The sequence below is a fragment of the Coturnix japonica genome, chromosome 3 (genome assembly GCF_001577835.2).
Source record: "Coturnix japonica isolate 7356 chromosome 3, Coturnix japonica 2.1, whole genome shotgun sequence".
NCBI classification, from domain to species: Eukaryota; Metazoa; Chordata; class Aves; order Galliformes; family Phasianidae; genus Coturnix; species Coturnix japonica.
Window position 1 is genome coordinate 62,388,527 of NC_029518.1, and position 12,511 is coordinate 62,401,037.

Sequence of the window (12,511 nt, forward strand, 5' to 3'; positions counted from 1 at the left end):
ATTTTGAAAACCTCTTTAACAGCAGCAGAAACAAAGTGTGCATTTCACTCATAATTTCTGAAATATCTTAAGAATTTTCTTCTAGTGCCCCTTGTGACTATTTACTAGATACACTTTGTAATTTAGCATATCAGCCACATTAGTCCTCACATAGCTGATAAACTTGTAGATAGCTACATATATTATCATAACTCTGAGCACAATGTAGTCCCCAGCAAAGTAGAAAGTAGCCAAGAGATTTAAGGCCAGTTCAGATAACCATGGTCAAGGGTAGATATAGTGTGAGGATGTAGCAAGACACTTCTAGCCTGGGTTGGTTCAGATGAAAACACGTACAGTTTTCAGAAGTTGCCCTCAGAAATATCATTAAATGGATTCCAGTGGTATTCTGATGGAGACCCATTTTCAATGACCAGAAACTGTGGGTTTCGTGCTAAACAGCACCAAGGACTTGCTTACAATAATACATTTGCTGCTGAGAATGAGAATACCCTTAGAATAATTTCTTCTTCCACGTTATTTCTTTTTTTCAGTGCACGTGCATAGTGGGCAAGAGACAATTACAGCAAGTAACAACCAAAATAACTGAGGTCAGGGAAGATGTCAGAAGACATTAGTTGACCAAGGGACAGCAATTTTGCTATGTGACTACTTTGAGGTTTAAGAATTTGTTTTTGTTTCATGTTGAAATGAAACCAGAAATGTTCTATCAGTTGTGTGTACTGGTGAGATGAATGTGTCACTTTAATAGGTGGGTGGGGAAGGGATAGGGCAGGCATGTGTAAGACCCAGGTGCAACTTCCTGCTCTACCTGATTCAAGGCAGGGATTTTCCATTGTATGCTAGGGATTTGAACTTGTTTCTCCCACATGTTCATTCAGTACCACATAAACAGCTCTGGAGACTTTCTTTTCCATCTTCTCTCTCTTACTGCAACATGGGATAGTTCGGTGCTTTGAGGATCTCTGTGAAATATTTTATGTAAGATTTTGTATTCCTCTATTTTACAGCCTGCAAGAAAAATGATGCTTTCATAATTACTGCAAATAAGATAAAAGTTCAAAATGGCCAAGGCATCTAATCATCCTAGGTGCACTTCTCTGAAGGTAGCTGTTGCAGTGTATTTGCTGTAGAGCGTGTGTTATGACAAAACTGTGGGTATGCTGCAGAAGTTTCCTTAAATTCAAGGCCCAAATGCTAAAAAAACTGGAAAGGGAACAACAGGAGTTTACCAAGAGAATCAGGAACACAAAACTTGCCAGGGGAAACTGAAAGAACTAGACTAGTTTACCCCAGGGAAAGAGAGGCTATGGAAGCCTAAAACTGCCTTAGAGGGGAGTTGCAATGGAGACTAACTCAACTTAATAGCCACAGACTTTAATAAATGGCAAAGGACCCAAGATACAATTTGGGAAAGTAAGTCCAGACATTAGGGAAAATGTTTTCTTTCCTTAGGAAAATGGCGCAGCACTTGAGCTGGTCACCTGAAAAGTTCCATCCTTCATGAGCTGCTCAAGACCTGGAAAAACAAAACCAAGAGTGATCTGATTTTGAATGGGAAGTTATCTTGCACAGAGTGAGAGGCTGGACTTGATGATATTTAGAAGTTTCTTTTAACCAATATTTCTATTGTTCTATTAATATGGGCACTTTCTGTGGTAAATATGAGAGAAAACTTAGCTGTAAAGAAAAGAAAAAGAAGTGTTTAAAGCAGTCGGACATCATCTGAGGATGGTGATACTATGCTGAATTACCATTCTGAACCCTCAAAATGAAGAAAATGAGACCTTTATGTACAGAAATCTTATTTAATTGTACTTGTGAGAGTTGTATGTATGTATGTTATGTTATGCATACTGAGATACTATGGTATCACTGACTAGGTTGAAATTGAAGGTTGGAAACCTTCAGTTAATTTACAACAATGGTATGACTTGGGGGACAGGGAAATGTCTAGTTCTCTCTCTCAGACCATCACAGTTCATCTAGCAACATGAATCATCTCTGCTTATTTTCAGTGCAGCCTGCTGTGAGACTTAAGAGGTGTCCATTTGTTTGGATTACCAACATAAATGGTTAACCAGGGAAGATGAGGACTAGTAGCACCCTCTTTTAGCTTAAGCAAATAAACCTCAGCAACATCTTGGTTGTTTTACAGTCACACCTGCGGAGCTATAACTCATCATGCCACCAAATTCATAAGAAGTGCTAAGCTATTAAGGGATCTATCCATACTCTGACATCTCAGAATGACATTTCTGATCACGAGATGACATAAATATCCTTGTTTGGACTTTCTGCCAGAGAATTAAGATTGAACCATATAATCTTCAAGTTTATAGATGAACTTACGTGTTAGGAATGTATTGAGGTTATAGTGGAAAATATACAACTGGATATGAAATCAGTTCTGGACTATTGCTTCAGACTGGTCACAATCATTCCAAAGCACCATTCCTCCAGCAGAATCAGAGAACACAGAAGATCCAGGCAGCCCGAATGATCCTGGCTATCTTTTCCTCTGTCTTGAACCACAGCATTTTCTTCCTGCTCATGAAGCTACTATCTATGTTGATACCTATCTTCATCTACTCATTTATTCAGTCAGTCCAGTTATATATTTGTTATTTATTTGTTCTCACCGAGGCAGATGTTGTGTGGTCAGTTGGTCTCCAGAGTGTTAGGTGAATTACCATCCAAGGAGTTTATCTGAGTTTCTGTATGTTGAGGGCAAACGTCATGAGAAAGCCACAAGATTATCCTTCGTGTTATTGTAGTTTGAAATAGGTTGTAACTGTGGCAAGTATTTGTGTCTTTCTGTAAGAATAAACCACATCTGATAAAGATGACAATCACTATGGTGTTAGAAGGTTAACTGAAAAGGAGGAGGATCAGTGTGAGTCATGCCATCAGGGGAAACAGTTCTACCCACTTATTTTGTTTTGTTACTTGGTGCTTCTCAAAAGGTGCTCCAAGATACTATACAACTTGAGAGATGACTGTGTGCTTTTTGTGTACTGTGGGGTGCCCTTCATCATCTCCCACCAATAGAGGCGATTATTGAGGAGGCACGTAACTTTTCCAAGTTTGACTATAAATCTAAGGCAGCAAACTGGCAAAAAAAACTTGTCCCCTGAGTTATTTCCTGCTGTGGTGTAACAGCAGGAAATACAACACAGATACCGCCTTTTCCTTCTCCCATCTCCTAGCTAGGACTAACCACTCTAGGAACATCTTGTATATTATTATCATCTTTTTTTTTCTTTTGCTTATCCTTTAAATCAGGCAAGCTTCACACCTGGGTGGCCATTCCATGAACATCAGCTGCTTGTTCCATGCTTCTTTCCACTGCAAAGCAGCAGATCCCATTTTTCTTTTATTTCTGTCCAGGGAGATAGCTACCTCTTTGTACAGATGGAAGGCAAAATTAATAGCATGTGTTTTTCTAAAGGCAAGAAAGGAAGCAAATGAAGAAAACCTACTAATCTTCTTTAATTTGCAATTGGATTTCATCCTGTATTTTAAGGCCAGGATTCCATGGACTTCAGAGAAGTTACAGTGATACATGTCACAGATGTACGGCAATTTAGTCCACTGTAATTACTGTCTCTTCTAATTGGCTCAGAATTTCCATGTTTTACTTAAAGATTTTCCTTCCTTTACTTTGCAGCAGGCTTTAGAGCCTGCTAAATCAAGGTCTTTCTGCAAAGCTAGTGTAGATTTTGGGGAAAGTTATAGATGCTTCATCCTGGAGCTTGTATAGATCAGTTCAATTTATTTTGGAGTCTACTGCAAAGGAGTAAAACAGGCCAAACTAGAATAAGAATGATGTCTGCAGCAGGTCTTGCCATCTCCATCTGTATCACGTTTTGTTTCCTTGAAAACGTATATGACAGGAAAATTAGTTTCAAACAGTACCTCTGAACATCTGAAAGTATTTGCTTTTTAAAAAAATCTTATTTTAACCTGAAGTATAGTAAATGATAAAAAGGTGTTGGCCAAATTCTAGCCTTGTAATGTGGGTGGTGTCCTTGCACAGGCCACTGTTCATATTCAGTATTCACTTAATTTTCCCTCTGAATTGACAGTCTTACTCCAAACTAGCTCTGTATAATCAGTGTAAGTTCAACTCTATTTTGTCTCAGTGTATTGCAGGGATTAGTCGAATTAGTCAAGGACAAAGTAAGTTATAATCTGTCTGAAGGAGTAGCTGCCAGGTTGGATGATCTTTCCTACTGAAAATTCCCACAGGTCCTCTTTGGGTTCATGCAGTGCAGACAACACTGTAAAGCCTAGCCATTTGCAATAACCATACTCATTCTCACTTCAGAATCCACCTTTCCCATGCCCTCAGATAGTTCAAGATACCTTTACATTATTCTGTAATTAAGTTATCTATGCTTGAAATCTTGGTCCTTGTTCCTCTGGACTCTGGGTAAGTGAGGAATTGCTAAGCCAGGTCTAAATGCTGAGTTAGATTCAGTCAGCAACCATTGTGACACACAGAGGCAGTAATTTATACACTGACTAAATAGATTCCTAACAGATATTTTTGCTTTTCTCTGTTGAAACTGTGATACATTCTGTACAAGCTTTCAAGTGTACATATCATATTATCACAGTGTCTTTGGGGTAAATCATGCTTGGGTTTCTCACTAAGAACTCACATAAGCAATCTGGCCTGTTTTGTTTGGTAGGCTGATCATCACTCAGGAGCAAGTAGGCAAGTAGACAAAATAAAGTACTACCATAGTATACTGATTGTCAACAACAAAGAAGTATCTTTTTAGCATTCGATAAATCTGTGGCATCCACAGTTTCACTGCTTTCAGAATTAATTTCTAGAGAGAGATTGTAAGTTACTGCTGATGAAAAGAAAATTACTAATGAGCAATTTCTTTTCTTCTTCATCATGATTTTAATGGTCCATGCAGCAAAGGTGACTGCATAAGAGATGGTTGAATAATGAAGTACTGATACCTCTCACGTAAATCTGGGGAATGAAGGAGTAAATCCATTCTTGTAATTCCACTGAGTTCAGAGGGCTTTGTTTGGAACCATCAGCATATTGGTGAAGGTTGAATCTAACTTATCAGTCTTGATCGAAATGGATCCAGTCATCTTGTCAGCATATCTCACTCTCACTTTACTGTGGTACATAATCAACTGTTCTACAAAAGTTACAGAAAGGACTACTTGCAGCTACAAAGAAACTATTTTATAAAGCAAACATGTGATAGATATGTCCTCATCAGTCTTGAAATACCAGCATATTGTTATTCTGGGGCTAGAAATTTTTCAGAAAGAAAAGGTGTGCAGGAGCAAAATGGTGAACCGGAGCTTAAATAAAATAATAATAATAATGATGATAATGATGATGATGATGATGATGATGATGATGATGATAATAATAATAATAATAATAAAATCTTAACTACTTTTTAGAACACATTCTTGATATTCTTTTCTCTTAAAAACATTGTCAGAAAGCTCCCAGAATGCATGACATGGGATTATTTTTTCCTACAAGTCTTAATACTACAGTACTAGAACATGTGTCAAGGGGAAAGTGAGTAGAATACTGTAGCAGTCTGTTAACAGGAGTACTTCTTCCTGCCCCACTGACAGAGAGAAACACACATATTTATCTGGTCCTCACAGAATTACAAAGTATGTCTGGTGAAGGCCTGGGAGGAAGCTCAGTGCTTGATTTCTTGTCCCGTCAGAAATCATTCCACTTAACCATAGCCATCAGAGCATCCATTCTTGCTCTCCACTTAGTTTCTGCATTTTTCCTTACAGAATCACAGAACGACCCAGGTTGGAAGGGACCTCAAGGATCATGTAGTTCCAACCCCCCTGCCTGACAGGGCCACCAAACATACACATTTACTAGATCAGGTTGCCCAGGGTCCCGTCCAACCTGGTCTTGAACACCTCCAAGGACAGGGCATCCACAACCTCCCTCGGCAGCCTGTTCCAGGGCCTAACCACTCTCCTAGTGAAGAACTTCCCCCTAACATCCAACCTAAATCTTCCCTCTTTTAACTTAAAACCATTTCCCCATGTCCTGCTATTGTCAGCCCTTTTGAAGAGTTTACTCCCCTCCTGGGTGTAGGTTCCCTTCAGGTACTGAAAGGCTGCCATGAGGTCACCTCGCAACCTTCTCTTCTCTAGGCTGAACAAGCCCAACTCCCTCAGCCTGTCCTCATAGGGGAGGTGCTCCAGCACCCTGATCATCTTCGTAGCCCTCCTCTGGACCCTTTCCAAAATCTCCATATCTTTTTTGTACTGAGGGCTCCACACCTGGACACAGTACTCCAGATGGGGCCTCACAAGAGCCGAGTAGAGAGGGACAATCACCTCCCTATCCCTGCTGACCACCCCTCTCCTGATAGAGCCCAGGATCCCATTTGCTTTCCGGGCTGCCAAAGCGCACTGCTGGCTCATGTTGAGTCTTTCATCCATCAGGACCCCCAGGTCCTTCTCTGCCGAGCTGCTCTCAAGGACAACTCCTCCCAGCCTGTACAGGTGCCTGGGGTTCTTCTGGCCCAAGTGCAAAACCTTGCACTTTGCTGTGTTGAACCTCATTAGGTTCACCCGAGCCCAGCTTTCCAGCCTGTCAAGGTCCCTCTGAATGGCATCCCTTCCTTCCACTGTATCAACCGCACCACTCAGCTTGGTGTCGTCAGCAAACTTGCTGAGGGTGCACTCAGTTCCTTCATCGATGTCATTAATAAAGATGTTAAAGAGCACTGGTCCCAAGACAGACCCTTGGGGAACACCGCTCGTTACCAGGCTCCACCTTACATCATTCATCATGTTCTCATTTAATTTCTCCACTCCTAAGCACCCTCCCAAATATGACAACTATTCCTTACTAAAGCCCATTTCACACAAAGTTCTTGCCTTACTATATGAAAGTAGGAGTAGACCATCAAAGGGTGTTGTTTCCTCTCACAGACCCTACTGGTCTCTGTTTGGGTTATACCTTATGATTCAGATTTTCACCAGTTTAATTTCTCCTTAGTGGATCACAATAAAATGTTTTATCCCTTCATTTTCTACTGCTGTCACTCTACAGTATACCCTCTCAAATTGGTTATTGAATGAAACTAGCGTTCTGGAAAATCATTTAAATTCAGTGTACATTACACAAGTCAGATGTTATTTAACTTTCATTTCTAGGCCTTCTAAAGAATTGCACAGAAAGGAGAGACTGTAGAGCTGCTCTGTAAATACAGCAGTGGGGAAGAAGTTCCAAGCCTCTGTGAGTAAAGCATTTTCTAATGTCAGAGATATAATTGCAGGTTTGAACTGATGTAGAAGTACTGTTTGTGAATTTCAACTGTCCCTCATGTGAGCTATTTCCACACAGTGCATGAGCATATGCAATACTTAAATTGCTATCTGCCCTAAGGAAGTTGATGGTCTTGACTGCTCTTCATTTGACTGTTCTACATCTAGTTTGACTGAAAGTGATGATTTTGGGGGTTCATGATTTGTACTTTTTCCTCTCCTTTTTCCTCTTTTAAGGACTTTCCTCCAGCTTACCTTGGTCTGCAGGGCTAAAAAAGCACAATTTCAATATTGTTTGAAGTTTCACCTGTCTTGGCACAAATAACTATATACGTCACAGGATTCATTCTGTTTCTACATTGTTTTAGCACTAGTATAAGACCCACACTCAAAACTTTATAATCAGGAGGAAGAGGAAATCCCTGCTTATGACAAAAATGACAAAAGGACATACTTTAGGGGAAAAAATCCACTTTTTCCACCTGATACTGAAATTAGAAAATTACTTACCAAAGTAAGAAGTTGTGGGTCTGATCTTGTTGGTATTCTAGTGAAAGGAGTGACCTTGGTGATCTTCTAAAACGCCAAGCAGTCTTTCTCCTTTCTGAGACAGTGATACTCAAGACATAAGTTTATCACTGTTTTTCTGTGAATACAAGTGCAAATAAAGCTTTATCACTCAAATGTTTGAAGGGAAAAAAAATTAGGTGGATGGAATGTATTTTTCCAATAACAACTATACGGGCTATACTGCCAGATTACTTTGAATCCAGATCTTGGAGGCAATTAGTTACATGGGACTTTGGGGTTGCATTTTTAATGATCAGCTTGTGTTTCTACTCTTCAGTGGTGCAGAAGAAAGGTGAAAAGTTTGGATAGAATACTCCCTACTGGCTTAGAAATTAGAAAACAAATAACAGAGTGTAAGATTTTTTTAGTGCTGTTTCCTAGATTTCCCTAAACTATTTTTTTTTTTTACATATGGGAGTGACTGTATCATTAGTTCATCAAACTACTTTGCTTCAAACAGTATGTAAGTTAGAATTTCAGGAGACTATACTGAAAGGAACTATATTTTTCATATTAAAAAATCCCGTACAGTTGTGCAACTGTAAACCAGTGACCTGTTTGAATCCGTCTTATCTTAAATATATCATTTGGAATGTCGACTCTCTGAGATATTCTCCATCCTTTAATGGCTTCATTGAGAGTCATCCCTCTGCCCATTTATGAGTACAAGGAAAAATAGGAATTAGTGAATCACTGGCACATGATTTTTACACGGGAAAAAAAACATGTTGTTGCCCAGTGCACGCTTTTTTTCCCATAAAGAATAAAACATTGGGAAATGTGAACATGTGGGTGCTGCCCACAAGAATGCAGTGAATTATTTTTCATTCTTCACTGTTTTCTGTTTGAACACTTTAAACAGTAATAAAAAGTCCTACCACTTAAATACTGCAGTGTAACACATTATACATTCTACTAATAAAAATGTATGTGCACTTAAATCAATATACATCTCTTTAACTAATACAGTTTACTGTTACACTTAATTTGCAGCTGTTAACTGCTCTAAGTTATTAAGAATTGTTTTTTCTGGCATCTGTGGCTTTTTTACATCAAGTGTTACTTCCCTAAGCCACTTTATTAACATCAAAAGAAGGTGAATTATTTAAGGATTAGAATGAAACACCTCATACTAACAATTGTTAATTGACTTCAGACTAGTATTTTGGCAATACTTAATGTAGCTGCTGTACTTTACAGTAGATGGTAGCCAGAAATAGCCATTGGATCTGCAAACCTATGATTCCTGAAATTCCTCATTCAATGGAAAACTCACGATGTACTGAACTTGCAGTGAGAAGAGGAAGAAATAGAGGTACTTTTCAGTGGAACAGAATCACAAGTCAGTGATTCCTTAAATCCTCTTCTATCTTGTGGTCATCATTGGATAGATAGATGATTCTCTATGAAATCATATCTCCATATGTGTCCTTTTCCAAGATAATACAAATTCCAACAAGGTTTGATTTTTCAGAATTTCTGAGGAACATTCAATCCAGTATGAAAAAAGTCAACCCCTGCAGTTGGTATAGAACACCTTCTATGAATAGCATTATCACATACTACACACCCTCTGTATTTCACACTCTCAGATGAAGCCAGTTGTATGGTCTTTCTATGCTGCTTTGCAGTGTAATTCTTCCTGTGGCTTGAACCAGTTCAAAAATGGTAAACCCAAATACTACTCTGCTTCAGTGAAATATGTGTGGTGCACAAGAAGCGTAAGTGTCTGCTGAGGGCTCTCTGGAGAGTTTACTGAGTGTTTTATTAGTGCTGTCTTCAGCTACCGAGGAGTTCAAGGTGGTGTTTTTGAGGCTGGATGACCAGTCACTTGTTGCAACTTTGTGGGAAGGTTGAGCTTGTTGCTTTAAAGTGTGCTAGCTAGCTTTGTAGCATGATCTACCTGGTAAGGCTCTGCAAAAGCCACCAGCTGCAATTTGCATTGGTTTTGGAAAATTGAGCTGGTGTACTTACTTTGCAGTACAGTGGGACATCCCCTGTACTATTTGTACTCTTGAGTTTCAGTGTGGTGTGAACCTTAAAACTCAAAGTGAAACTGGCCATAGACATGCTGACGTCATTGTTGTGGTACTGCTGGTACAGACTGAAGCATCTCCAGTACCAACCAGAGGCTTTGCAGGAGCCATTTCCAGCTTCTGCAAAGGGTAGGCTTTGGCCAGTGATGCTGCTATGGGTCAAATGCCTGCCTCCAGCCCTGTATGCTTACAGGTACACCTCACGACTTTTACAGGATTCCTGAGATTGTGTATCTGACTTCTCTGAAGATGTGAGCTGTGTGGAGAAAGAAAACTGAAAGACTGGAGAAAATAAGTTTGCTAGAGTCTTTTCCTGAGTCATCAGTAATAAGAAGGATTTCTTGTATAGGGACTCAAAATAAAGTAGATTCACCATCTCTGTGTTTTGAAGAATTTTTACAACATAGCTAAACACAAAGATAATTTCAATTTGTGGTAGTCTCGTTTTGTTTTGTATCCAAGAGCCTGAAATGCTTTATGATTACCTTGAGGTAATCTACAACTTTAGTGGGTTTAAAGGCTAATGAGATGATGACTTTACTCTTAAGCTAGTTTTGAATTATGAATTTCTAATAAGGATATAAATATGTTATAAACAGGGTGTTAAGAGACAGGCAGTGAAGAAGTAGTTTTCTTCACATACATCCAATGAATGTTAAGTAAGAGAAAAACTCACATAAATTAAATTGAATTTCACTGCATTTTAATATTTCCTTTTTTTTTTTTTCCTTTCCTAGCAAAACAGTAGAACAACTATTCCAATCTTCAGTTTTTTAACAAGTATCAGAACTGCTACCAATGAAAAGTGCATATTTTGATTACAAACTGTTTTTCATAAGAATACAGGACGTCGTGATGATGTTTCCCAGCATTACTACTTTATTTGTCTAAAAAATGAATTCTGGTTTAAAGATAATTCTCAGATTCTTAATGCTACAAATTATTGCATTTCCTCTACTACTGCTTCACATTTTCTTTACTCCAGTTCCACAACAATTGAAACAGTTGCTTTTTATTCTACTCCTCATTAAAAAAAGGCAGACAAATAAAAGGAAGTTTCACTAGTAGTAGAGAGTACCAGACTTTCCATCTTGTTAAGTCAGAATATTCTACAACTGCAGAGCAAACCAAGTTACAGCTAGAGTTACTGTTTTTATTAGAGAGGACCCTCAACTTAGTTTTTAGAATCAAAGAACAAATTTTCAGTAAATATGCATGCACAGTTCCTCTTAATTTTGTCTCTGTAAGGATCTGATACAGAGTTTAACTCCTGAACAGTAGATGTCAATATGTCTGATCTGCATTTTGAACTGAGATAGAGTTCATCTTTATGAATTGTTTCAATAAGCCAAGGAAACCTGATCCATTAACTCTCACTTGTAGGATACAATAAATATCAAACAATTCTGCCTCCTCGAGCGCTTCACAAGATACCATACTTACTGCTATATGATCAGGGAAAAGAAACAAATCTGAATTCTCTTGATACTCAGCACCTTACCAGAAGAAAAGGCCAATTCCTGCTTGTAATTCAGTTGATTTTTAGTATCTAACTGAACGTGTCTCTGGTTCTTGCGCTGACTGCAGGACTTTGGGGTCTTGTAAGGAACTCTTGCTGTGTTTGTTCTTTCCATAATTGCCCTCAACAAAATCATTAACAGGGTAACCGCATCTCAGGCCAGATTTCAAACAGAGTGAGTACACCGCTGACCACAAGAGAAAAACAGACAGCTGCCTGGAAGCAGAGCAAGGGGAACTTCATGGACATGCACACTCATGCACGCTGATGAGCACACACTCAGGCATGAGCAAACATACTGAGCACTAACAGATCCTCTGGAAGCTTTCATTTCTTTTCAGGCTTCCAGGAAGTCAAGAGAAGAAGCAGCTTTGAATTTTCACCCAGTCAGGCAAGAAGGAGAAGAGCGTGGGTGATGGAGTGGGAAATTTTGTGTGTGATGGAGTCAGCCTCACAAGACAGTCTAAGACCAGGGTAGTCATGGGGAGGTCTCACTTTGGCTGACTAGTTACTTCTTCACATGCTGGTTCAGAATGATCAATTGAGTTTGCTACCCACCATATTTGTGGGTATCAGTGTGATAATGCAGTGAAAATCCCAGCCTATGGTCTGTGAGAAGGAAGACAAGAATGAGTTTTGAAGGTCAATGCTTTGCATGTCCATGAACACATGGGCATGACCACCTCACATGTTAGGGGAGTGCAAGCTTCTCAGCCTATGTTAATGAGAAGACTCAAACCTGGCAGATTTGTGGCAGTTATAAATCTGTCCATCACCAGATCTTTCTGCCTGATTGCTCAGGCCAACTGTTTTTGAACATGCAGAAAGAATCTTTGCCACGTGATTGCTACTCAGACACCATCTCTGTAATTTAGATTATGAAAGGCCTGTGGTGACTTTCAGGTTTTGTCATCAATAGCATGTTTTTAGCGTGGGTGGTGTATCTGTGCCAAGCCCAGTACATCATGATGAGGGAGCATGAACTGTTTCAGATAGTTTGCTATAACTTTGCCATGCTTAATTAAACCACAGATTAATCCAATAGGAAGAACAATCTGAAGCATATCTTCACTGCAGAGCCTGAATA

The 12,511-nt window shown here is 39.2% G+C and overlaps 1 long non-coding RNA gene across 1 annotated transcript; it reads right to left on the reverse strand.

Moving 5' to 3' along the window:
- Positions 1-1,354: 1,354 nt before the first annotated feature.
- On the reverse strand, positions 1,355-11,509 carry LOC107311795. The gene is made up of 4 exons (XR_001554259.1): positions 11,407-11,509; positions 7,810-7,945; positions 2,643-2,817; positions 1,355-1,519 (listed from the first exon to the last, which is right to left on the reverse strand). It is a non-coding gene; the product is annotated as an uncharacterized LOC107311795 (long non-coding RNA).
- Positions 11,510-12,511: the final 1,002 nt, after the last annotated feature.